General features: G+C 42.7%; 1 protein-coding gene across 4 annotated transcripts in view; it reads right to left on the bottom strand.

Moving 5' to 3' along the window:
• PKIG (cAMP-dependent protein kinase inhibitor gamma) overlaps positions 1-27120 on the bottom strand; it is a 77242-nt gene extending 50122 nt beyond the window's left edge. Inside the window, exons 1-2 of one of the 4 annotated variants that reach the window (XM_020911472.2) lie at positions 26843-26858; positions 1316-1405 (exon numbers count right to left, since the gene is read on the bottom strand). The gene's annotated coding sequence lies outside the window, so the exon portion shown is untranslated. Of the gene's footprint in view, positions 1-1315; positions 1406-26842 lie in introns of those variants that run through there. The other 3 variants (XM_020911466.2, XM_020911474.2, XM_070472681.1) reach the window with 3 other exon arrangements.
• Positions 27121-27521: the final 401 nt, after the last annotated feature.

Genomic DNA, 27521 nt, shown 5'->3' with positions numbered 1-27521 from the left:
ATACACTTAAAGATAAATTTAAAGGCAACAAATTAGAAACAGAACAAAAGCAGACAGGATGCTTCTATGAGAGAAACTAGCCCAAGCTGACCAAAAGCCCGTAAGTAGTCAGTTTGAATTTGAGAAAAAAAAAGTTAGAGAGGAAAAATACGCCGAGACTTCTCTATCCCATGGATCCCATGATAGGAGAACCAGGCTACTGGCGCGTGCTCCCTGGGGGCTTCGATGGTAAAGAGTCTGCCTGCAATGCCGGAGACCTGGGTTCGATCCCCGGGTTGGGAAGATTCCCTGGAGAAGGGAATGGCTACCCACTCCAGTATTCTTGCTTGCAGAATTCCATGGACAGAGGAGCCTGGCGGGCTACATACAGTCCATGGGGTCGCCAAGAGTTAGACATGACTGAGTAACTAACATTTTCACTTTTCAAGATCAGAAGACTTCAAAGTGGGCTAAATATATTACATGTGGTCAAAGAGGGCAAGAACAAAGTTTCTGGTCCCTACAATTCTAAGGCACCAACCACTAACTCCATTTTTACAAATTCAGCAAGAATGATTCTGATTTAATGGCCTTAAGCTACAGGACAGACTGCTCTTCCAAGGATTCTTCAGCATCCATCAGTTTCTGGCCACACACCAAGATTATCCATACGTTATCACAGAGCGCTTCTCGGACTTCTAACCAGGGAACCCTCTTATGAGCTCGAAGACACTGTTTTATCTGAAGCTGAGGGCTAAAAGGGACACTTTAACAGAGCAAAGGCAAAAGTAAAATAAAACATTTTAATCACAGAAATAGAGCCCACAGCTTCTTTGCTGTCGTTGTCTTAGTCGCTCAGTTGGGTCAACTCTGGATTAGGTTGCTGTTCCCTTCTCCAGGGGACTTTTCTGACCCAGGGATCGCACCCACGTCTCTTGCATTGGGAGGCGAATGGTTTACCACTGAGCCTCCTGAGAAGCCCATCCTTTCTTTGGACTCTAGCAGTCAAGACAGGCTTGCAGCTCTGAACGTACTGATCAACGCCGACACTCCCGGTGGAGCTTCTGACTGAAGGGGCTAACGTCTCAAGGGAACCCCGAGGAGGCCATCATGTTACTCAGGGAGCTCCGAGAGGCCCAGAATGAAAGCTGGAGCTCTGTCTGTCCCTGAGAACCCTCTTGCGCAGAGTGTGTCTCCCTGAACAAGTCACCAATAGCCTTAAAAAACTTGCACAGCAACTTCTGTTCAACTACTCAGCTCGTCAGAGTGCAAACGCAGCCACAGACCATGTGCTAAACCAATGCGCATGGCTGTATTACAATAATAGCTTACTTACCGAAACAAATGGCAGGTCAGATTTGACCTGCAGCAGAGCACGCCCACTCGTCACTAGAGGACGGGATGCTGGTAGTCAAGGCATGTAGTGCTGAAAGAGTTGAAAAAGTCATCACCTATGGCCATCCCAAGTAAAGTACATACTGAAGGCAAACCTTTTTCAAACTCAGGTGGTTTGCTGTAGGGCAACGATGGGCACGAAGAACATAAAAGTCATGAAAGTGCATTTAACTGCACTGAAGACCTTAAATAAAATTATGAACCCAGGTTATAGAGCTGTTCTGGGGCAGAGTTTCTGATATCCAGCATCTAATGCCACTTGTGCTGAATAACTGAGTCAAGGCAGCAGTGGTGTATTCTCTAAAACAGTCCTCCTTAGTGTGACTGGGCATTTCTATAGAAACACTGCCCCTGACTGCTTTATTTCCATCTGTGTAACATTAAAGTCCAGACTCATCAACTTCCTGGAGACTGTAGTGGGTAGCCATTACCAGGGGATCTTCCAGGGGATCTTCTACCAGGGGATCTACTTCTGCTTAAACCAGCTACAGTGGATTTTGTGGCTTAGAAATTCCATTTTCTATTTACAGCTGGTGTATAAAAAATACAAGTGATTTTGTATATTGATTTAGTATTGAGCAAACTTGCAAAACTTTCAATTTTAATACAGTAATGTTTATATAGAATTCTTCTGTGGTTTCTATATAAACAATCATGTCATCTATAAACAGTAAGTTATTAATTCTTCCTAATACTTAGACATTTCATCTTTGTTTTCTCATTTCAATTGCTAGAACTTCCAACAAATGTTGAACAGACGTGATGAGAATGGGCAACTCTGGTTCCCGAACTCAAAGTGAAAATTTACCATTCAGTATGATGTCTGCTGTATCTGTTTTATAGTTACTTCTTCACCAGATTAATAAAGTTCCCATCTATTCCTAGGTAGCTAAGAGTTACTGTTGTTGCTGTTTTAATCAGGAATGGATGCTGAATTTTAACATGCAATCATCATTTTCCCCTTTTAATGTGTCAGCAAATTATACTGAGTCCTCCAGGTGAAATGAATCTCGCATTTCTGAAATAAACCCAACTTGGTCTTATCCCTTTCATATACTGGGCTTCCCTGGTAGCTCAGCTGGTTAAAGAATCTGCCTGCAATGCAGAAGACCTGTATTTGATCCCTGGGTTTGGAAGATCCCCTGGTAGAAGGTAATGGCTACCCACTCCAGTATTCTGGCCTGGAGAATTCCATGGACTGAATATCCATGGGGTCGCAAAGAGTTGGATACGACTGAACGACTTTCACTTCACATATGTTAGAGCAAACTGTATTTTCCAAAGATGGCCTCAATAATATAATCCCATCCCACATGCTTTTACAATGTGACCTTGACACCCTTCCCACTGGGTGGTAGATTCTATGATCCTTTCCCTGGAATCGGGATGGGACCTTTGCAATTTTTTCAACCAAGACAGCACTATGGGTGTGGCAGTATGTGAATTTCAAGACCAGATTATAAAAATGCTAAGCACTTCCAATTTGCTCTCTTAGGACCCTGCACTTGAAACCAGCTGCCATGCAGTAAGAAAGCTTGAACTACCCCACTCCGGCAGACCACAAGGAGAGGTCACATGCAGGCACTGCAGCTGAGATAAGCTGAGGTTCTACACAGCAGCCAGCTGAGGGCCTCTATGACAGACAGCATCAACTGCAGGACCTGCAAGTGAAAATGCCCACAGATGATTCCAAGATTTTCTCTGAGACTTCCGAACACAGGGCCGGGACAACACGGAGCAGGGATAAGCCATCACCATTCTGCCCTGTCCAGATTCCTGACTCACAGGATCCCTATCGTAATCAAACGGCTGTTTTAAGCCACAGCATCTTGGTTAGTTTCTTATACCACTGTAGTAAGTGAAATACTGGATTTTGCTTTGCTAATATTTAGCTTAGCAAATACCCATGAGGAATTATGGCCTGTGATTTTTCTTTTCTCATAATGTCATTATCAGGTTTCTTAGTTTTACTAACCCTTTTTTCTACTCTCAGGAAAAGTTTGTGTAATATTAATTCTTTCTCTCTTAAATGTCTGATATAACTTCCCAGTGAAGGCATATAGGACTGCAATTTTCCTTGTGGAAAGGTTTTAAATTGGTGATTTAATTTTTACTAACAGTTATATTACTAATAAATTTATCTATTCACCTAAATTTAAAATTTTTGGCATAAAATTGCTCATTATAGCTTACCTTGTTCATAAATATGTGATCCCCCTTTTCACTCCTGACTGGTTATCTGTACCCTTTTTTCCTTTTCTTGATCAATGTTAAAGTATGTACTTTTCATCAGTCTTTTCCAAGAACCAAGCTTTGCTTTCATTGGTATTCTCTATTATACATTTGCTTTATACTTCATTCCTCCTTTTCCTTATTCTGTCTTTCCCCTTATTTTATTTTGTCGTGCTTTTTCTGACTTCAGATAAATATTTGCTCCGTTTTTAGCCTTTCTTCTTCCCTACTATATGCATTTAAGGTTATATACTTTAGAAACTGTGAATTCACCTCTTTTAGTAGTTCTGGGAAATGCTTGGCAATGATCTCTTCAAGTATTACCACTGTACCATTTTTGTTCTTCTCGGATTCCAATTGCAGCTGACCTTTGAATGACAAGGGTTTGAACTGTGCAGGTCCACTTAGGTGTGAATATTTTTCAACAGTACATACTGCAGTATTACACAGCCCATGGCTGGTTGATTCCACAGACATGGAGCTGCCACAGACACAGAGGGGTGACTATCAGTTATACACAGATTAAACCCCTGTGTTGTTCAAGGGTCAACTGTAAATGTATATTAGACCTTCTCACTGTATCCTTTTAAATTATCTTACCATCTTTTCTGTATTTTTTATATTTTTGTCTTGTGATGGTTCATTCTGGATCACCGTCTTCTAATCCATCTCATAGTTCACCAACTCTCTCTTTAGCTACGTAATCTGCTTTTAAATCCACTCTGTTCTTGTCTTCAGTCATTACATTCTTCAGTTCCAGAATGTCTATTTGGTTCTTATTTTTCAAATCTCTTGTTATTTTTAACAGTGTCCAGTTACTAACTGACATGTTCACTCTTGGCTTCTGTTTCTTTTTAGATAGTGAATGTGGTTATTCTGGAGCCTGTGTCTGATACTCCAATATCTCATGGTTTTGAGAATATTTTTATTGTTTTAATGTTCTATTTCTTTTCATGGGTGTCCTATTTCCTTGTGAATCAATTTTTTCCTTATGTGCTGCTCATTATATAAAAAAATTATTGAGAGGACGATTATTCTGATGATCAGGCTGATAACATCTTCCCCTAGAGAGGATTTTGTCACTTGCTTCTATCAGTTGCCCAGTGATGCTACTAGCTTAGGACAATCAAGATAAAGCTTCCCTGAACCTGGAAGCTTAGTGGTAAGGCTATGTTCAAGATCCCCTTCATGTTTTAGGGATTCCATTCAAACTGGAGGGGTGATTTATTCAAGTCTCTATCCTTGACAGTCAACAAACTATAAACTCTGCCCTCATGGGTGAGTCTACGAAAAGCACTGCTTAACCTCACTGATGCTTTCTTAGGATAAGCAAGTGTTTTCAGGGCAAAAATGATTTTGCTAGCAAGGCTTACATGTCTTGATTTTTTCATTCTTCCAGGTGTTGGTATGGGAATCCTCCAATATCTTGAAAAGTTATTAAAGCTTTTGAGAAAATGTTTTTACGTGTTGTCCAGCTTTCTAAACTGTCATCAGCATGGTTGATTCAAATGACCTAGACTGCCTGACTGGAAGTAAAATTCCCACCATATGTCTTGGAATAACTTGTGAATTTTGTACTATAAAATGGTATTGTCTACTCAGATAAATAAACATATTTTTGAAAAGATAGGAAGTAGAGTGATAGAAGGATACAACACTGAGAAAACATAAACATGGAAAGGAGAAAAGAAAGGGACGTTGATTTACCTTTTAGCATTTTATAGAATAGCTACAGGAATATCTTGGATACTGACAAACATGTTACTTTTTAATGGAAAAATAAAAGGAGCTCATCAAAACCTCTTGATACACATATTCCTTGGTAAATCTTGATATTATATACTCTAGCCATTTGGACTAGCTTTTCCACCTGCTTTGATGTTTTGTGACATTCACAGAATATCTGGTTATCAGGAACTCTGCATCTTGTAAGTCAAAAGAAAGCCATGGCAGCCTGCAGATTAGAGTGGAAACCAGTGAAAACTTCCAAGGATGAAAACGGAAATAGCCGTCAAAATTTTAAGCAAGGACTTCCTTAGTAGTCCAGTAGTTAAGAATCCTCTCTGCAGTGCGGGGAACATAGGTTCGATCCCTGGTCAGGGAACTAAGATCGCACACACCTCGGGGTAACTAAGTCCCCAAGCTGAAACCGCGGAAGCCCATGAGCCCTAGGCTCCATGTGCCACAACGAGAGAAGCCGCCTCAATGAGAAGCCAGCACACCACAGTGAGAGCAAGCCTGCACGCAGCAACACCCAATGCAGCCAAAAGTAAATAAATAAAAAAAAAAATGTTTTAAATATGGACTTAAAAAAAATCTAGAATACTGAATTCAAGAGCACATTAAAAGGTCATACACTGTGATCAAATTTAATTTACCCCTGGATGCAAGAATGGTTTAACATAAGCAAATCAATAAATGTGACATACTACATTAACAGAAATGAAGGATAAAAATCATATGATCATTTCAGTAGATTCAGAAAAAGCATTTGACAAAATCACCATCCCTTCATGATAAAAACACTCAACAAATGAGGTATACAAGAAATGTAACTCAACATAATAAAGGCCATATATGACAAGCCCACAGCTAACATCATACTCAACAGTGAAAACCTGAAAGCTTTTCCTCTAAGATCAGGAACAAAACAAGGATGCCCACTCCTGCCATGTCTATTTAACATAGTCCTGGAAATCCTAGCCAGAGCATAGTAACACGTTCAGTGATTTCTGGCACTATGTCAAAAACCTAGATATTGAAATAGTCAGAACATTTAAATGATAAAAGCTTCAGTAAATCTCTAAAACCCCAAACTGTAACAATATTTTTAATACCCAACTTCTAGAAAAGGGAAATGTCACGTGTATGGTAGGTAACAAAAAAAAAAAAACCCAATAAGGTGACTGCTGTCCTGTGTTTCATCAATGAAGTTGGAAGAAACACTGCCTGGAAAGCCAGGCATGCTTTCAGGAGGCTTTCTTCAAAATGTAGGTGGCCTGGGACTCCTTCCAGGAAGACCTTGGAAAACCAGTCTTCTGTGCTCTGTGTAGATGCTCCAGATCCTACAAAGCATGTAGGGGTTTGTCCTCTGCTAAAAACATCTTAGGAAAACAGACCATTCCCCACCCACCAGCAGACCACTACCCATTCCAGTCCTGTCTGGCTGGCGCCCCTCCCCAGCCTCAGGGCATTCTAAGCTAGCAAGCAGTGAGGGTCCTGCTCAAAACCCATCCCTTGGGACTTCCCTGGTGGTTAAGACGTCTTGCTTCCACTGCAGGGGGCATGGCTTCAATCCTTAGTTGAGGAATTAAGATCCCGTATGCCTCATGGCCAAAAAAAAAAAGGAAGGATGTCATCTTCCCTCTGCTGCTCTCCTCTGGATTCCCGGGTGGTATGGTTGATAAAGAATCTACCGGTCCATGCGACAGACACAAGAGACGCAGGTTCAATCCCTGGGTTGCGAAGATCCCTAACAGTAGGAAATGGCATTTGACCCCTGGGTCAGGAAGATTCCCTGGAGTAAGAAATGGCAATCTGCTCTAGTATTCTTGACTGGAAAATTCTATGGACAGAGAAGCCTGGCTGGCCACAGTCTATGCGGTCACAAGAGTTGGACACAACTGAGCATGCACGCTGGCTTTCTCATCTCATATCCATTTCCCCTTCTTACACCCATCACTGTCTGTCTTCCTGCTCTCTCCCATTTTCCATCACTCCAGCATACCCCAGGACTTCAAATCATCCTGAGCAGGCTTACCTATGAAGTTATGTGAGAAGTACATCTCAAAATAACCACTCCCTCCTCCAAAGGAGATCAGTGACATGTGCAGCTAATATAACATTTAAAAAATAAATTAAAAAATAAAGCTCTAGTGGTCCAATGGTTAAGATTCTGCACTTACACTGCAGGGGGCCTGGGATCAATCCCTACTTGGGGATTTCCAGCATGCTGTGCAGTGTGGCCAAGAAAAAAAAAATGGAGCATTGGTTACAAGGATAAATATATGTACTTGTCATGCACATTTCACTGTATGGAAAATTTACCCCAGTTAAAAAAAGTTGTTTTTAATTAATAAGGTGTTAGTCGCTTAGTCAAGTCTGACTCTTTTTTTTTTTTTTTTTAAAGTCTGACTCTTTATGACACCATGGACTATAGCCCTCCAGGCTTCTCTGTCCATGGAGTTCTCCAGGCAAGAATATTGGAGTGGGTAGCCGTACCCTTCTCCAGGGGATCTTCCTGACCCAGGGATCGAACCCGGGTCTCCTGCACTGCAGGCAGATTCTTTCCAGTCTGAGACAATAAACAGATCTGCAATGCTCCTGTCAAAGTTAGCTTGTGCCAAACTTCACCCTCACTCAGCTGTCTTTTGTTGACACTGGAACTTGTTTTACTTGCTCCAAAGGCAAGCTCTTTTCCACCTTGAGGCCTTCACACCCATAGCCCTGTCCATCTGGTATCTCTGCTGCCATCCGGCCCCATCCTATTGCCTTTCTTCTAGTTACACCTTTCCTCATCTAGCCAGTCTCAGTTTGGGTGCCTTTTCCTCCAGGAAGCCTTCCTTCCTCCCTTCATCCTCATGGACGACCATGTGCTCACACATGCAGGCCAAGGCGCTTCTCTGCTTCCTCAGCATCCTCTATTTCTAGCAACACGACATTTATTAGGAACACACATCAGAAGGGAAGATCCATGACAGCAGGCATTGTCTTTTTATTATTCACTGTTGTAGCCCAAGCACCTGGCACATCATGGATGATCAGTCAATATTCACACAACAAATGTCAAATGGAGGCATAAGGATATCAGTCATTCTGATCTAGAACCTTCCTTCCCCATTTTACTGACTCTAATATGCTGCTGCTTGAATTCTGTGTCTGTCATCTCAAATCTGAGTTTAAGGCATCATAGGCTCTAGTTCTATTAATAATTCTGCTCAGGTTTCCTAGCTCAGAAGAAATTTTCTAGGTTCAAAAAGAACTGAAGTTGAGTTGACAACATGTGTTAAGTCGATTAACATGTACGTTTCAGGCACGCGTCCAATCTCTCAGCCAACAGAATTGGTTTGTCTAGACAAGGTTTTATGTGAGATGTTTGGCTACATGGCACTGGTCATTCTGGCCACCCCACGGTAGCATAGACCTTAGCCTTTCCTGAGATGGAATTAATCATGTGACACCGTGACACCTTCAAGCGTTCATCTTTGGAAAGTAAAAAGAAAAAAAGGTAAACCAACTAAATTCCCTAAAAATTCTCTCCCTTGCAAGGTTGTTAGGAGGGGAGGGAAGGAAAATGAAATGGATGAGTCAGTGTGAGTCAGTGTTAAGAAAAAGAAAAAAAAAAACCTCTGCTTCTGGTAAACAGTTTGCTCTTTTACAGACAGGATTGGGATTACTCGGCTCCTACTGCTAAAAATACACAAATAACAGGTGGTATACATTATATAAGTAGCTCAAAAACAGAGACTCAGATCACTGACTCTAAAAAGGGAACAGTTAATCAGTGATAGGCCAGACCATCCCTAGGGCTTGTTTCTTCTGGGAGAGGCCCCCAAGACAAAGTCAGTGCTTCCTTTAAGACAATTAAGAGCCTAAATAATCATACTGTTCATTGAAGTGACCTAAAGGAAGCACTGAGCTTCCCTTATAATAACTACCATTTAATGAGCGCCTACTATGTGCTGAAAACAGTCCTGGCACTTCATATTATTCATCTTTAAATTTACAACAATCCTATAGGATAGATATCATTCTCAGTGTTTTCTAAATAAGGAACCTGGAGCTTACAGAAGTTAAGTGATTTATCCAGGGTTGCACAGTGGCAGTGCTGACTGAACTCAGACCTCATTGGGAAGTGCTTGCTTTGCCTGGATCCCAGGCCCAATTCAGAAATATACATGAATCACTGCAAAGGCATTTTACCAGGTACCGCCTGGGATACAAAGGAACAAGAGGATACCCTATTATCAGGAGAGAAAAGTAAGAAGAAAATGGGACTCTCTAGGAGACAGTCATCGCCATTTCCAGAATCTTGAACAAGGCATATCACATAGGAGTTGCCCAGGGAATGGTGACCGAAACATATGTAGGAGATAAGGGAAACACACACTCAAAAGTAACACAAGGCAGTCTGTGGCCAGTGGCATGAGAAAGAATGTGTTAGGGGGGTTTAGACTAGATCTTGAAGCAGGGCTCTGAGGAAGACCCACAGCCAACATGGCATTTGAGATAAGCTTGACAAATGGACTTTGACAGGTGACACTGAAGAGTAAAGAGATCAGTGCAGAACAGGCAGAAGCACTGAGATACATCCTTCGGCACCTCCAGCTAAACAGGGAGAAATAAAGCAATTGAGGGGGCCCTGGGTCTGCTTCAAGTCCCTTTGTGTGGAAAAGCACAAGAATTACAAACACTCCCCAGTTGATTCAGAACAGTACAGAAGACATACTTAGCGGTTAAATAAATCAAGAATTGTCATATAGTCTTTCTGGAGCAGAGTGGTGGTGGTGGTACTGGGGTAGAATCAAATAAATGGATACATTTGTTCAATTAAATAAACTGAGTAAATATGTATACAAATCTAGAACACACTGTGCTTCTATTACAAAAGGAGTGCTGCAGATACCTTCTACACCTCCATTCCGTCAATGCTGAATTGTTACAGTGAGTGCAGTTATTCTGTGAATCCAAGTTTTCTTCTCATTTGACCCATAGCTCTTTCCTGAGGGAACTAGTTAGGTCAATGACTCTCAGTATGCAGACACCGCAGGGCCTTTTGGAAATGGGGAAGAAGGGGAGGGCATGTTGGGTTGTCACATTTGACGGCTTCCTCACTCAAATGGGTATTTAATAGGTGAGGCCCGAGATGTTACAAGTCTTCCTGACGGCTTCTTCCAATGGCTCAGACAGTAAAGAATCTGCCTGCAATGCAGGAGACCTGGGTTTTATCCCTGGGTCAGGACGATCCCTTGGAGAAGGAAATGGCTACACACTCCAGTATTCTTGCCGGGAAAATCCCATGGACAGAGGAATCTGGTGGGCTACAGTCCATGGGGTCACAAAGAGTTGGATATGACTGAGTGTTTAACACACACAAGATGTTACAAGTCCAGAAAACTGTCAGGTACAGTTAGAGGAACACTGCCCTTACACTGGCTATCTTTCAAATACCAAGACCTTCATGTAAGTTGAAAGACGGTTTAAAATTATCTGAGCCTAGAACTTCTTTTCACATGGAACAAGATACTTTTACATGGAGACAGTGTATTTTCCAAGAATGCACGGGGGAGGAAGAATGGAAATATTGTGGATGTAAATATCAAGGAAGATGATGCTCTGCTTTGTATTCATAGGTGAATTATGTCAGTACCATATTTTCAAACAGTTCAGCAAAAATTGAAACACAGACATGTATGTTGATAAAGCATATGCAGCAAAATGTTAATGTTGTTTGATCTAGGTATTTGATACAGATGCTCACTGTACTCTAAAAATTTTTTTCTGTATGTTTGAAGTTTTTCATAATAAAAATCTTGGGGGGGGGAATCAATCCAGCCCCCACTAAATGAGAGGTCCTAAAACAGGCAACAAGCACAGACTCTAGAGTTTTTCTTCTCCCACAGGAGATAAAGCAATGAATAGAACAGGCAAGGTTCCCACTCTATTTAGTTTACCTTCTACTGGGCAAAAGGCAATAAACAGTAATAATAATAAAAAAAAGTAATTTCAAACATAAGCAAATTCTATGAATAAAGTTAAACAGAGTAATAGGCCAGGTGAACAAAAGTGGGGAAAGTAGGCTACATTAGAGTGGTCAGGGAAGGCTCCCTGGAGGAGGTGACATTTGAGCTGAGATCTATTACTAAGGTAAACTGGGGAAAGGGTACATGGGATCACTCTGCATTATTTCTTGCAACAGCATATGAGTCTCCAACTATCTCAAAAAGTTTTTAAGGAAACAAACACCATGGCTACTACTACAAGGCTACTGTGTACAAACCTACATAATATGTATACATACACAAAACTTTTTTAACTTTAATAATCTGTTCTATTTAACCCAGTATTTCCAAAACATCATCTCAGCATGTACTCAACCTAAAAACCATTAATGACATATTCCTGATCTTTGTACTAAGTCTTTGAAATCCACTGTGCACAACACATCTCAGGTTGGACCAGCCACGTCAGGCGCTCAGTAGCCCCGTGCGGCTAACGGCTACCATACTGGACAGCCCCACTGCAGAGTTCCATGCAAGGCCTTTGATCATGAGCATGGAACTTTGACCCTCATTTCTGTCCACGCTCACTTTTCTCCTCCCCTCCCCCAGTTTTATAGAGATATAATTGACATACAACATTGTATTAGTTTTAGTGTCGAATCAAAACTCTTGTAGTGGGACAGGAAGGGAACCAGGGAGACCAGCGAGCAGGCCACTGCTGCTGTCTGGCAGCTCACAGTTGGCAGCTGGGGAAGGGTGTGATTTGCTTCTATAGCAACACAACCAAATGGACTGGGTGAGGACAGAACAATGAAAGGGATCAAGGAAGAAGGTTTGCAGCCTAAGCAACCGGGTATTTGAGTCCTATCTAACTACCAGTGCTGCGGTAAGATTAAAGGAGCCAAGATGTGTAAGACACCCTACACACTGCTAGGCACACAGAAGATGCTCGATATATGTGAAAAGTGAAAGAAAAATTAGAGCCTGAAGTTCCAGCATATAAAAAACTAAGGTGAATCTCAGACACTGGATAAAATCTCCCAGTTCCTCTAGAATTTAAAACTAGTTCCTGACTTCATTTTTCAACGTTTAACAAGGAGGATCAAGCAGTACATTTAGACCCCTTTCCAACATCCCCTTCAATCAAAAAGACATAAACACGTATCCCAGGGAAGTAAAGGAGCCCTGCGGCTATAAAAATCCAAAGTTCTTTCGGCCAATCTTCTCAGTCGAGAAGTTTCAGTAAGATTTAAATTTATATGAAAAGTGGCATACCTTCTAACACAACACTGGCTAGGTAACTACTACAGATGATTTGTGCTGGGTCTTTTGAAAAGAAGCATAACCAAAATATACTTGGATTCTAGGGGAAAAATAGTCAAGAGCCTGGGTAATAAAACATTTAAATAGAACAGTTTATGGGAAATAAAGCTGAGAGATCATATGTCATTGGGGCCAGATAGTGGAATTAAGAGTTTGCTCTTTTTTGACATAAAACTGCATTTGTATTTGTTTTTGTTATTTGGAGATACGGAACAAGGGTTTAGTTTCTTTGAATGAAGACGTTTATAAAAGTTTAAGATGCTATAAATTATAAATGGTAAAAAGACAACATTTTTTACTAACTGAAAGAACAAAAATAGAAGTTTTTTAAAAAGCTAAACCTAATGGCAAGTAATGGTTTGAGAAGGGACTATCTTCCTGAGAAATTAAGTTCGGGGCACTGACTTTCTGACTTGGATTTATTTAACTCTCATACCCAGGAGACCTAACAGTTGATTGTCTGTCCAAACAAACACTGCAGAAATTTATTATAACCATCAAGGATATTCCATTTCTCTTCCCACAGTATCTCCTAACTCTTATCTCAGACAGATATGTGTGTGTGTGATTTGGATGGATGTTCTGCATAATTAGAATTCTTTGCAGTGCTAAGGAGAAAGCAGTGTTTAAAACTTAGCCTTCATTTAAAAGAAAATGGATTTTTTTAGAAGAATTCTGGCTTTGGGAAAGCTATTTTTAATTAGGAGTTGAGCGAAGTGTTATAAGAAAAATATAGACAAATGAAGATACTGTTTATATTTCAAAGATGGTGAAACAGATTCTGCTATGAAATTTTTTCCAACATTAATCCCCTGCAAACCGTTTCTTAGGAAAACTATTTTTATCCCTTTATCAACTTGGTTGATAAGTATTTCATTTCCAGCGCAAGTATGGACAAGCTATAAAAAGCGAAATTGTTGTCATGCTTCAGGAACAAACATTTTGCAAATAAACATGAAGCTTATTGTGCTATAGTACTTTTTAGACTGACAAATGACTCTGGGGCTCAGGAAATCTCAGAACAAGAGTTCATACGAGAGACAAGCTTGACTTACAAAAAGCTCCCAAGAGCTCCAAAGGGTCCCGCCAGATGGGAACACCACCCCCAGAAAACTGGGATTAATGTTAATTAACCCAGAACACATTTACAGGCATGATTCCACTGCCTTGTGTAGCAGGTCAGATGCTATTATCAGTCTTACTTTTCAGATGCAAGAAACTGCAGCTCAGAAAGTCTGATGGCCAAGGCTCCCACATAAGGTAAGCACCACAGCCGCCAAACTGAGCCCCTGAACCCACGCAGCAGAGATAGCAGTGGCAATAGCAGGAACGGCGGTGGCAGGGGCAGCTCTTCAGCTGCACCCACCACGTGGCTGGGCTTTGCTCGTGGCACTGTGTGTGTGTCAACTCATAAAACCCTCACCACAGCCCTGGGAGGGAGACAGGCAGGTTTGTCTGTGGACCATCAGCCTCCTCTTTCTCCACGCTGCCCATCACATATGCCCTGCTGCCTTCCCCCCCAAATCAAAATGGGCACCCCAAAGCCTTCATGTTCTCTCTACCCAAATAAAAAATTGGTTCTAAAATGTTAATTGTTGAAGTTTAGAGGATGTGCAGTAGGGGTTTCTTTACACTCCTCTAGCTTCGTTTTATTTTTTTAAATATTCGAGGGTGAGATGAAAAAAAAAACTTATTTATTTGGCTGCACCAGGTCTTAGTCACAGCGTGTGAGATCTAGTTCTAGTTCCCCGACCAGGGATCAAACCTAGGCCCCCCTCTGCACTGGGAGTGTGGAGTCTTAGCCACTGGACCACCAGGGAAGTCCCTCTATGTATGTTTATATTTGAACATCACCTTATAAACATTTTTTTTTTTTGCTCTCCTGTGGAATCTGACTTAACTAAAAGACTATCCACTAACAATGAATTCAAAGGAAATGTTATGAAAGATGGCTATGTAATAACAGAAAATGACAAATTCGTTCATTCATTCCATGAACATAAATTGAGGGCCCATAGGTTAGGATCTATAAAGGTCCAATAAAAGACTGCTGCCCTCAACAGGCTAAGAGTTTAGGAGTAGGTACAAAACAGATGCAAAAATAATTATAGAGGAGGACTATTTGTGACAAATGCTATTTTAAAAAAGGTTCAAATAAAGTGCTATGTGAATTGGGAAAAGAAGTTACATCAGAACAACTTGCATTACAGATTTTTCTAGGACAGTATGAAATTTCTGTGTACCAAACAGTAAGTATAATATAGACTCTGAGAGTGGCCCACAAGGAGAACTGGAGCTAAATCCAAAAGCAGAGTTAGGGCTGGCATGCCCACACGCCCTCTTTTATGGTGTTATGATGATTTCCAGACTGAAACTCAGGCCTCTCAGTAAAAAGCGGCTGGCCTTCCTCCCAAGTCCTTGAATTAAAATATACTGATAAAGAAGGTCTTGCTGTAAAGATCAACAGACAACACCCAAAATACGAAAAACTGAGAAATAAATGTCCAACAACAGGGTTTGGTGATCATCATTCACGGCAACTGATGCACAGTAATCCCTACATAAGAATTTAAAATGACATAAAGTAGAAGCTCTCTCCTTGATGGGATCAGGACTATCCATTTAAAACAAAAACAGCCAGTTAAAAAAGAGAAATTGTTGGAAATGTACGTTCACTTGCCAAATACTTGATAAGGGACGAAGATGGTTTCTTTGAGAATAAGTTCTAGCAATTAAAGTTTCTGCGTGACCACACCCAGGAAATGATTTCCAGTTTTCACTGAAAAGCCACTTGTGAAGTTGTACAAAGGCAAAAGGGCTTTCCTGACAGCTCAAACAGTAAAGAATCTGCCTGCAATGCAGGAGACCTGGGTTCAATCCCTGGGTGGGGAAGGTCCCCTGGAGAAGGGCATGGCGACCCACTCCAGTATTCCTGCCAGAGAATCCCATGGACAGGAGTCTGGCGGGGTCCAGCCCATAGGGTTGAAAAGAGCTGGACACGGCAAAAATTCTACATTTTGATGAACTTTTTTCTCTCAGTCTTTTCAGAGGTCTCTTCCACCTCTAAAATTGACAAGCACTTTTTAAATACCCATTCACCTCTTGGGTGGGGTGCATGGGATCAGTCATGTCTGACTCTTTGTGACCTACGGACTGCAGCCCGCCAGGCTCCCCTGTTCATGGATTTCCCAGGCAAAGAATACTAGAGTGGGTTGCCACTTCCTTCTCCAGGGGATCTTCCTGACCCAGGGATGGAATCCAGTCTCCTGTATTGGCAGGCGGATTCTTTACCACTGAGCCACCAGGGAAGCCCACTGTTCTAAGAAGCCCACTGTCCATATAATAAGTTCTTTAATACACAGTAACAGTCTTTTACAAATAAGGAAACTGAGGCACAGGGAAGTTAAGTAACTTGCTTGAGATAATACAACTAGTAAACAGCAGACTGAGAATTTAAACCCAGGCCATCTGGTTCCAGCTTAGTGACTTGAATCATTAAAACTCCCTAAAACCAAACGGTGAGCACAGCAGTGTGCTGGGGCTCTAGAACAGTACAAGCCAATAGAAGTTTCTGCAATGATGGAAAGGTTTCATATCTGGGCTGTTGAATTCAGTGCTCACCAGTCGCATGTGGCTACTGAGACTGAAAGACTGGAATTTTAATTCAACTTTAATTAACTAAAATTTAAACAGTCAGGGAGCTTCACTGCTGGTCGAGCGGTTGAGAATCTGCCTGCCAATGCAGGGGTCACAGGTTCGATTCCTGGTCTGGGAAGTTCCCGTGTGCCGCAACTACTGAGCCAGTGCTCTAGACCGTGAGCCACAATTACTGAGCCCCTGGGCTACGGAATGAAGCCCACGCGTCTACAGCCTGCGTTCTGCAACAAGAGAAGCCACTGCGCTAAGAAGCCCGCGCGCCGCAATGAAGAGCAGCCCCAGCTAGAAACAACTAGAGAAAACCTGTGTGCAGCAACGAAGACCCAGCAGAACCAAAATAAATAAATTAATGAACAAATCTTAAAAAAAAAAAAGTAAACAGTCAGATATGGCCAGTGGCTATTGTATCAGACAGCAAAGTAGAGCTATTTACTAGCCGGGAACATTCAGAAGGCTTCAGAAATTAAACACTAAGTTTTACAGTGACAAAGGAGAGGCTCTGTCAGCATTCATTAAGTGGAGATTGGATTAAAAGCTCCTGCTGTAATACTGGGTTTCCCTTGTGGCTCCGACGGTAAAGCGTCTGCCTACAATGCGGGAGACCTGGGTTCGATCCCTGGGTCAGGAAGATCCTCTGGAGAAGGAGATGGCAACCCACTCCAGTACTCTTGCCTGGAAAATCCCATGGACGGAGGAGCCCGGTAGGCTACAGTCCATGGGGTCGCAGAGTCAGACACGACTGAGCGACTTCACTTCACTGTAATATTAAGGCTTCCCTGATGGCTGAGATGGGTAAAGAATCTGCCTGCAATGCTTGAGACCTGGGTTCAATCCCTGGGTGGAGGGAATGGTTATCCACTCCAGTATTCTTGCCTGGAGAATCCCATGGACAGAGGAGCCTGGTGGGCTACAGTCCATGGGGTCACACAGAGTCTGAGCGACTAACACAGACAGACTGTAATATTAACCGAATGAAGAGACACTTGTGATGTTGTTAAATGGAAAATATGAGATTATAAAACATTATATCAAGTATGTCTCGTTACTGGATTATAAAAACATGAATAAAAAGACAGTACACTCATTCAAGACTGGCTTCATCCAAATGGAAAGTATCGAGGTCATGGCTGGCTGCCTTCAGAGGTAGGCACTGCACGTCACCAGATCTGCAGACATTTTCCCTCTCTTTCGCAGCAAGGTATCCCTCTTACTGTTGGGGACAGTGTTGTGTCCAGCTAAGAAAGGACATTCAGCAGCCTCCCCACAGATATAAACGGTTAATGAGGTGTAAGTTGTACGTGCTGGCCGAGGCTTCTGGTATTTGAAAGGGTGTCCTTGGCCCTCCCTTCTACTTCTTCCTGCTTTAAGGAAGGACTGTTTGGTTGGAGAGCCAGAAGTCCAGTTGTGACCTCAAGGTGACCATGAGCATGCTAGCTATGTTATGAGGACAGTGAAGCAGAAAAAGAGAAAGATCTAGACTGTGGCAGTGCCATGCCAGCAACAGATTGCCTATTTTGGACTTGATGTCTTTTGAAAGAAAAATAATTTGTCTTAAAGCCAACCCAAATCCTAGCTGACCAAACTACTTGGTGTCCATTCCTCCTACTCACAGAAAAACTTCCTAACAGACACACAATTCTGTTCCGGATTGGCCTAAAGATAATTTCATCCCCGTTGTAAATAACTTGTTTAAGAACCAGGCTGAAGTCAACAAGGCATGGCGTTGCCCTGGCGACAGGAAGTGGCTCGCGAACTGGGCACATGACTTGACTCAGGCCAATGACATTGCAGGATTAGTACTGGGGGCGGGGGATGTGAGAAAGATTCTCACTCTTGGGAGAACAGAGGAAGGAAGAATCTTCCTATTCCTTTGGTAGGTGCTGTCCATGGATCTGGGGCCCGGAATTGCTGCCCATATTTTGCTTCTGGGCTGAGGATGAAGCCAACACCCTAGGGAGGGCAGAGCAGCCTGAGACAGTGGATTATGTTAATGATGAAGTCTGTGCTACCTCTGGGGCCTATATAAGTTATATGCGCCAAAAAATATCCACAGTACAGAGAGATCATCTTAGAGGCAAGGGAGTAGGCGCTGAGTGCTATTCAAATATTGTGAGAAAGGCAAATAAGGGAGGTCTTCCCAAGGGGCATGCAAAGTCAGGCACTGGGTCTTTAACAGTTCTGTGCCTTTTCCATGAAAAGTGAAAGTGTTAGTCACTCAGCTGTGTCCGACTCTTTATGACCCCAGGGACTGTAGCCCACCAGGCTCCTCTGTCCATGGGATTCTTCAGGCAAGAATTCTAGAGTGGGTTGCCGGGCCCTCCTCCAGGGGATCTTCCCAACCCAGGGATGGAACCCACGTCTCTTATGTCTCCTGCATTGGCAGGTGGGTTCCTGCACTGGCCACCTGGGAAGCCCGCTGGAGTGGGTAGCTATTTCCTTCTCCAGGGGATCTTCCTGACCCAGGGATCGAACCCAGGCCTCCTGCATGACAAGCAGATTCTTGACCATCTGAGCCACCAGGGAAACACATGCCTTTTCCATATCAGGTCTGATAAAGTAGTTACTTCACACACAGTAAGGTACCAAATACTGAGTTATTTAGCAGAACTTTTTGTTCTTCTGGTCTTCTACAGGCTTCTGCCAAGAAAGGACTTCCCTGGTGGGCCGGTGGTTAAGAATTCCCCTGCCAATGCAGGGAACATGGGTTCAATTCCTGGTCCAGGAAGATTCCACATGCCTCAGAGCAGCTAAGCCCCATGAGCTGCAACTACTGAAGCCTACACATCCTTGAACCTCTGCTCCAGAACAAGAGAAGCCACTGTGACGAGACGCCCGTGCACCACATCCAGAGAGTAGCCCTTGCTCACAGCAACTAGAGAAAGCCCACAAAGCAAGGAGGACCCAGCACAGCCAAAAATAAATAAATAAATTTATATATAAAAAAAGGTCACTGAATAAGTGTACATATTTCAAAGGCATTGTAATAACCCTAACAGTTAGCAGATAGTGTCAAGTGCTTACTAACTACCTGCCAGACCTTGTGCTGAGCCTTTATTTTCATGCAATCCTCACAAGAGACGAGGAACTTTCATTATATCCATTTTACAATGAGGAAATGCTGAAGCTTAGAAAGAAAGGTTAAGTTTTCTTTTAAAAAAGAAGAAGACTCAGAAAAAACTAGTGGTTACTAGTGGGGCAAAGGAAGTGGGAGGAGCACTATAGGAGTGGGAGAAAAAGGGTTATTATGGGATTATATGAAATCATATTTGTGAGGCTTCTGAAAACTGTAAAGCATGATAGAATTTAAAGAAACTTTCACTCAATAAAAAAATTAAAAATAAAGAGGATCCTCCTATTCAAATGCTAATCACAATAAGGGCTTTTCTACAAGTTAGCAAGGAAATTAAAACATTTAAAAAAAGAAAGGAAAGAAAGACTAAGTAACTTGTAGAAGAAAGGGCCAAGACTTGAACCCATGTCCAAAGGACTCCAATGCTTCCTAATCACGCCTTCATACTGCTTCCTCTGGATACATAAAAACACATCTATGATTTTCCTGAGACTGCGCTGTTTTAAAATAATCTGTTCTCTTGACCCTCTAAGTACACTATACTCAGCAGACCATAAAAGTCCCAATGGTTTGGTTTGGAAAAGACAGCCATATGCGCCACATACAACAAGCAGAGCTCATTAAGAAACACTGAATGTTAAACCCTATGCACACAAGACAATATAATTGCATGGGGCTTCCATGGTGGCTCAGGTGGTAAAGCATCTGCCTGCAATTCGGGAGACCCAGGTTCAATCCCTGGGTCGGGAAAATCCCCTGGAGAAGGAAATGGCAACCTACTCCAGTACTCATGCCTGAAAAATTCCATTGGACAGAGGAGCCTGGAGGGCTACAGTCCATGGGGTCCCAAAGAGTCAGACACAACTGAGCGACTAATCTGTGTTGCAAATTAGATCACCAGCACTTCTTTTTCAAGCTTCCTTTTGGTGGTAGGTAGACGCACACAGCAGGCAGGCTTATGGAACTGGGAATGGGAGAAAAGCGGATTAACTCCCGTTATGCTGGAACTCCTCACCCAAACAGTTCCTCTACCTACTAATCCCCAACCAACTGCAGGTACAGTTTGAAAAGCACTGATACAAGCAGCCCCTCACAGTGTGGTTTTGCCAACACATAAGACCAACCCAGGAAAGCAATGCTTTGAGTAACCAGTACTGAACTGAATATATGGGCTCTGTTTTCTGAGCACATACTGAGAGCATGACTCAGGATCGGGGCTTCCCAGGTGGCACAGTGGTAAAGAATCTGCCTGCCAGTGCGGGAGATGTAGGTTCGATTCCTGGGTCGGGAAGATCCCCTGGAGGAGGGCATGGCAACCCACTCCAGGAGTCTTGCCTGGAGGATCCCACAGACAGAAGAGCCTGGTGGGCTACAGTCCATGGGGTCACAAAGAGTCAAACATGACTTCATGACTGAGCACGCACACACGCCATGAAATAGTAAATAGATCGAGGCAACGATCATCAACAGCTGCTAAAACCATTTTGTGAAAGGCTGATGAGAAACTTAAAATGAAGGGATCATGCTAACAAACCCCTGAACCCATGATCAATCTTACCAGGTGAGAATCAGCCTTTACTGCCTGCTGACATGATACACAGCACCACCCATAAAGAGCAACGGCCAAAAATAATAAAGGGAATGGAGGAGGACATTAGAGGGATATAACCAGGCAAATCCAGAGTAGCTGGACAGGACAAATGACCTGAGTTTTCCACAAATGAAAGGTAAGGGGAAAAAAGAAGAGGCAAAATTGCTATAGATTCAAAGACTTAAGCGACTATCACCCAGATGTGATCCTTGTTCAGATCCCAATTCACACAAACCAAGTGTGCAAAGACATCTATGAGAAAATGAGAAACTGAGTATCAAACGGATACAAGGTAATGTTGAGGAATCACTGCTGTTCATTTTCTTAGGTATGATCACAGTATTGTGATTATAGGGGGGAAAGAAAAAAATCCTTATCTCTCATATGCATATTAAAGTATTTAGAGATGAAATGATATGATGTCTTAGGATTTGCTTTAATATAATCTATGGTGGAGAGGGAGTGGAGGGTATAGATAGAATAAAACTGACCATATGTTGGTATCTGTTGAAGCTGGGGTTAGAGTATAACGTATGTATTATACCATCTTTTTTACTTTTGTATATGTTTAAAACTGTACATAAAAAGAGGCTATAATATAAAAAGAAAATAAGAAAACCTAGATTCAAAGTCCAGAATTTATTAGATGTAGGAGCTAGGAGGTTTCTTAAATCCTCTGAAATTCAATTTCCTCATCTGAAAATAGGAATGATAATCCCTATCTAAGGATTATTGGAAGGAGTGAAATGAGATCGTTGGTTCACATCTTTTGGACATGAAGCTCTTAAAAACTGCAAAATGCTTATTAGATGTCAGCACAACAGTTAGTTCCCTCTCTGGGAGGCTCTGGGAGCAGAGACATTACAGGTTTGTGGGAAGAGAAGTAGGTAATGAGCTGAGTCCATTTGGAGTCTTTAACAATTTTTGCTTTGTAGTAAGCATTTGGTAAGACACTGTTTACCTCATTGACCCTCTTCTCCCCAAAGGACAAAGATATTTGCAATTAACTGAAGGTCTATAACTTGAGTTGTTTATATTTCTTCTTTGCTTTCCCAATTATATTTCCCCTGCTAAAGGTAGAAAGTCAAGTAACAGGAGACTGTGTTGTTAAGATAAAACTGAATGAGATTAAGAATCAATGTAACCTAAATAGGACTTTGTTTAAAATATTTCAGGTGCTTTTAGAAGAGTAGATATGCATCTTTTAACACCAATGCTTTGTCTCAAATAACGGGAAATGAACAAAGGTTCAAGTCTAAGTAACACAAAGGGAAATTTTGCACTCTGGCTTCAGCTCACAGCATGGATTGGCCACGGTGATCTTTCTATAACTCGAATGTGATTAAGTCATTTCCCTTCATTTCAACGGTTTCCCTCTACTATTAGGAAAGAGTCTAAACCACTGAACAAAAACGCTCAGGTGGCTCTCCAACCTTATTCCCTCTCTTTTCCCCAAGTCTAAATCCCATGGACAGAGGAGCCTGGCAGGCTACAGTCCATGGGGTCGCAAGAGTCTGGCAGGACTGAGTGACTTTCACTTTACTTCACTTCCCCAAGTCTAAGCCCTCTCTCCCCACAGGCCCCCAGGGTTCTGTCCTTCACTCCTTTCTCCTTTACCTCTTGGTTGTCAAGTCCTGTTGATTCTCCCGAAAGGGCTCTCAAATCAGCCCACTCCATTCCATTCCTGCAGCCACTGCCCTAGGTCTGACTCTTTTTCTCTCTCTCTCTTTTTTTTTTTTTAACATTTATTCCCCCATCTCCCCAAATAGGATATATCCTTATTGTTTTTTTCTGATTATGAAAGCCATCCATGCTCATGAAAAAGAAAAATAAGGCAATAAGGAAAAGAATAAAAGGCTCCCCATGGGTCTCAGGACACAAGGAACTTATCTTTCTGGCACATTCATCGTCTGGAGCAGCATTACTCAAAATAGCCAAAAGGGGAAAGCAACACAAATGTCCATCTATGGAATGAATAAACAAAATGTGTTCATACATACAATGTATACACAAAATGTATATATCCATACAGTGGGATATCATTCAGCCTCAAAAAGGAAGGAAATGCTGACATACTACAACCATGACGCACCTTTAGCACATTATGTTGCTGCCACTGTTGTTTAGTAGCTAAGTAGTGTCTGAGTCTTTCGTGACTCCATGGACTATAGTCTGCCAGGCTCCTCTGTCTATGGGATTTGCCAGGCAAGAATACTGGAGTGGGTTGCCATTTCCTTCTCCAGGGGATCTTCCCAACCCAGGGATGGAACTCATGTCTCCTGCATTGGCAGGCAGATTCTTTACCGCTGAGCCATCAGGGAAACCCTTAGGACATTATGATTATGCTAAATGGGGAAAAAAAAAGCACAAAAAGATAAAAATTGAATGATTTCACTTATATGAAGTATTCAGAGTAACCAAATTCATAGAAACAGAAAGGAGGATGGTGGTTGCCAGAGACTAGGGAGAGGGGTAAGCGTGGAACTGTCTTAATGGGCATAAAGTTTCAGATTTGCAAGATGAAAAAATTCTGGAGGTTGATTGCACAAGGATGTAACTATCCTTAACACTATTAAACTGTACACTTAAATATGGTTATGATAAATGTATGGATTGCTTACCACAATAAAAAATAAAAAACTGTTTTAAAGAACTCGTCTTGGACTTCCCTGGTGGTAGGTCACTACACTATGGTAGTGCCTCTACGCAATGGTAAGACACCACGCTCCCAACACAGACAGGGAGGTTGGGTTCAATCCCTGGTCAGGGAAACAGAGTCCACGTGCCACAGCTAAAAAGATCACTCATGCCACAGTGAAGACTGAAGAACCCGTGGACCCCAGCTAAGACCAGCACAGCTAAATAAAAAATAAATATTTTTAAAAAATAAAGAACTCATCTTTCTAGACATCTTTCCTATCAATATACGTGTATACACTTAAAAAACTCCAAAACCAACCAAGTGAAATCTGTTTTCACACCTAACCACGTGACGTAAACATCTTTCTCATAAATATATATATATGGTTACCACCTTCCTCTTTTTTAATGGCTGATTGCACCCATCACATGACTGCATAATAATGTAGCCAGTCTGTTATTAGTTTTTCAATATTATAAAAACATCACAGTCAACATCTTTGCATATTTTCTCATGATGTTTCATAATAGACATCTGGGTTTTTTACATGCTTTGTTCCTGGTATCAATACCCTGATTTTCCCAAAGAAAAAATTGCTTCCTCTGCATACAAACACACTTCCTGACCTATACTCCCCAACCTCCAGCCAACTCTTATCCTATTTGACTAGCCTGGGTACATTTATTTTAAGGTTTATTCTTAAGTATTTATTTTTCATGTAGCTACTGCCATTTCACCTACAATTCTATTTTCTTACTCCTACTGCTGGTATAAAGCTATTGTTTTTTGTCTCTCTTGTAGCTTGCTTATTTTTAACTCAATTCTCTTGGATTTTTTTCAGCAGATAATCATCTCATACGGAGACAATCATATCATTTAAGGAGTGATTAAGAGCAAAAGCTCTGGGCTCAGGACTGGATTCAAATCCTATGTGACCCGGGCTAAGCATTATACCCCAATGTCCTCATCCATAAGCTGGGAATTACACTAGAGGCTCGCTCTCTCCCAGGGTTGTTGTAAAGAGCATGCTTTCAATGGAGACTCTTGTACCTGGAGAGGGTTTAACACAATGCTAGTTCAATAAATGTCTCCTATCTGATGAGCAGGAATATAGAACTTTCCACATTTACATCTTTTATTTTTCTGCTGGCATTACACGGGCGCATTCCTTTTCAGCAATTACGTTGCTTACCATATGTCCAGGAAAAAAAAATCAAGAAACACGTCATCAGACTCTTTGTAAAGGATCTGTGCTGTGGATCGTATCCACGTTCACATTTTTGGCAAGTTGTTTGTGCCATTTATTTTCCCCTGAGAAAATCTCCTGTATTTTCTCAGTCTCTCCCTCCCTTACTGGCTCTACCATCAGCATTTACATCTGCTCCTGTCTGTTTTCTGCTTAAAAAGACTTCACCTGATTCCCCAACTGCTCTCCAGCCTTCTCCTCGCCTCTCTTCACAGCCAAACTTCTTGGAGCTGCCTACACGTTACTTTCTCACATCCCACTTGCTCCTCATTCCACTGACATATTACACTGAACCTTTGGAAGATGCTGATATTATAGATTCCACCCCCATCATTTCACCAAATCTGCTCAACTGGGTTTCTCGGTGACCTCTATATTTACTTAAGCAAAAGGCGCATTTTAACATGTAACTTATTTTACTTGAAATCTCAACGGCATCCAACAAAGTGGATCTCTTCCTTGGGCTTTCCTTACGACACTCTCCTAGTTTTCCCCCCATTTCTCTGGCCATTTCTTCCTGGTATAGTTCTAAGTGAATGGTTCTGCCAAGAGTGTACAAGATAGTGACCCTGAATGATCTGGGCCTTAAAAAAAAAAAAACCACTCTCTGGATGGGTCTCTTCTGGTATTGATTCAGTTCTAGTTGTACTGGACTACTTCCATCACCACGGATGTACCTTTGAACATGTCTAGAATACAAGCCATGAGGGTAGGAACCTGTTTCCTTACACAGGGCCTGGCACGTAACAGATGTTCAATAAATACTTTTTTTTTTTTTAATCACCATAAATGAATAGCTGCAACGTGCAAAACAGACTGGAGGAGTGACGAGACCAGGAGAGAACAAAAACCCCAGATCTTTGGAAACCACACCTCTGATCACACACACACACACCACACACTCACTGCCCTGATTTAAATCCTTTGGTGTTCCCCACCAACCCTCACAACAAAGTCCAAACTTACAGGGAGACACAAGAAAATCTTTCAGAAGGGCACCTGCTTCTCTCTCAGACACACCTAGCTAGACCACTTCCACTTCCCGGAATCTGTCTCTAACCAGGCTATGAAATGCTAACAGATGTCCAGGAAGCCTGCACTTTCTCCCCAGGACCTTACACTGGTCGGTTCTCTCTGCCCAGAACACTACGCACTCCACCAGCTTCATCTTCCGGCCAATACAAAGGTAGCTGTCATGTCTCATTTTGAAAAGCATCTTCTTTTGGAATCTCTCTTTGACCATCCTCCCCAACCTCATCTCCAGAAATCTGGGTTAACTGCCTTCTCTGTGTATTCACAGTCCCCTGAATGTCCAAAATCATAGCTGGAACCACAATGAGCTCCTATTTATACCTTAACACTGTGGAGTTCCCTGAGGACAAGATGTCTCATTCACTTATTTTTACCCCTGGCGATCAGCCCAGGCCCTGGAACACAACACATGCTCGATAATGGACCTTCTTTAGTAGTAGTAGTAATGATAAAAGCTCCCAAGGATTGAGGATTTAGCTGCAAAGATCTGAAATATATTATTTACTTTGTAATAACCTTCTAAACTGAACTGAACTGAACCTTCTAAAACAGGTGCTGTGATTGTCCCCATTCTGCAGATGGGAAAACTGATGTACAAAGAAGTTAATCCTCTCTGGCCCCAGAAGAGTCGCACAGATGCTCGTTTTCGGCAGTTCGGAGTTCTTTGTCGACCCCCAAATAAGAGGTGCTTTAAAAAAAACTTTTGAATCAGGCCAATTGCCCCCCCCCCACATAATGAACAACGCAAAGCGACTCTCCGCCCGCGCCCGACGGAATTAAACTGCTCGAGGGGCTCCTCCCCGGCGCCAAGGATGGAGGAGGGGGGAGCCGCGGAAAAAGGTCAGGCCCTGTCTCCTTTCCGGAAACCCCAGCGGCCCAGCCCCTCGCCCGCTGCGAAGAATCGACGCCGGGAGCCGGGCGTTGGGCCGCTATTGCCCGCCCGGCCCCTGCTCACCTGCCGTCCCGCCGCCAACCGAGCCCGGGCCACCGGCCCGCAGCGCCTCCGGAGGGCTGCCAGGCGCCCGCCGAGCTCAGCGGAGCCCGTTGCCTTGGCGACTGGAGCTGCCGAACTCCCGAGGCTCGCGCTACGGCGGCTCGGAGGGGACCAGGAGGCGTCGCGGCCCCTTCCGCAGCCCCCGAGCGCGCCGAGGAGGGGCAGCGGGTGGAAGTCCCGCTTCTGAGCCGCGAGGGACCGGGGTTGGGGGTTGGCAGCCTGAAAGTTGGCCCGGAGGGATGGGAGAGGGAAGGAAACGTTAAGGCGGAAAAGGGGACAGCCAGACCGGGGGAAGGACTTGTGCTTCGGAACCTGCCTGTGCCTCAGTTTCTCTCTCTGGCACCTGAGATGGAGGCTATTCTGGGAGAGATGACGGAGCCGCAGGCGGAATCTTGCTAGACTGGGAATATTTAAAGAAGAAAACTGATGTGGGAGGGGTGGCGCATGCCTCTCTTTAATTTCCGAAGCAGTGGTATGACAAAGAATTCTTTTTCTTTTTTTTTTTTTTTTTTTTGGCATGCCCACCACCCGTGGGTAGTGAAAACTCCGAATCCTAACCACTGGACGGCCAGCCAATTCCCCAAAGTTTGTTGTGTTTTTTTTTTAACTGAAACCAAAACCAAACTGTTAGGTAGTTAAA

This window comes from Odocoileus virginianus, chromosome 9 (assembly GCF_023699985.2).
Source record: "Odocoileus virginianus isolate 20LAN1187 ecotype Illinois chromosome 9, Ovbor_1.2, whole genome shotgun sequence".
Taxonomy (NCBI): Eukaryota; Metazoa; Chordata; class Mammalia; order Artiodactyla; family Cervidae; genus Odocoileus; species Odocoileus virginianus.
This window is presented reverse-complemented; position numbering and strand designations above follow the sequence as displayed.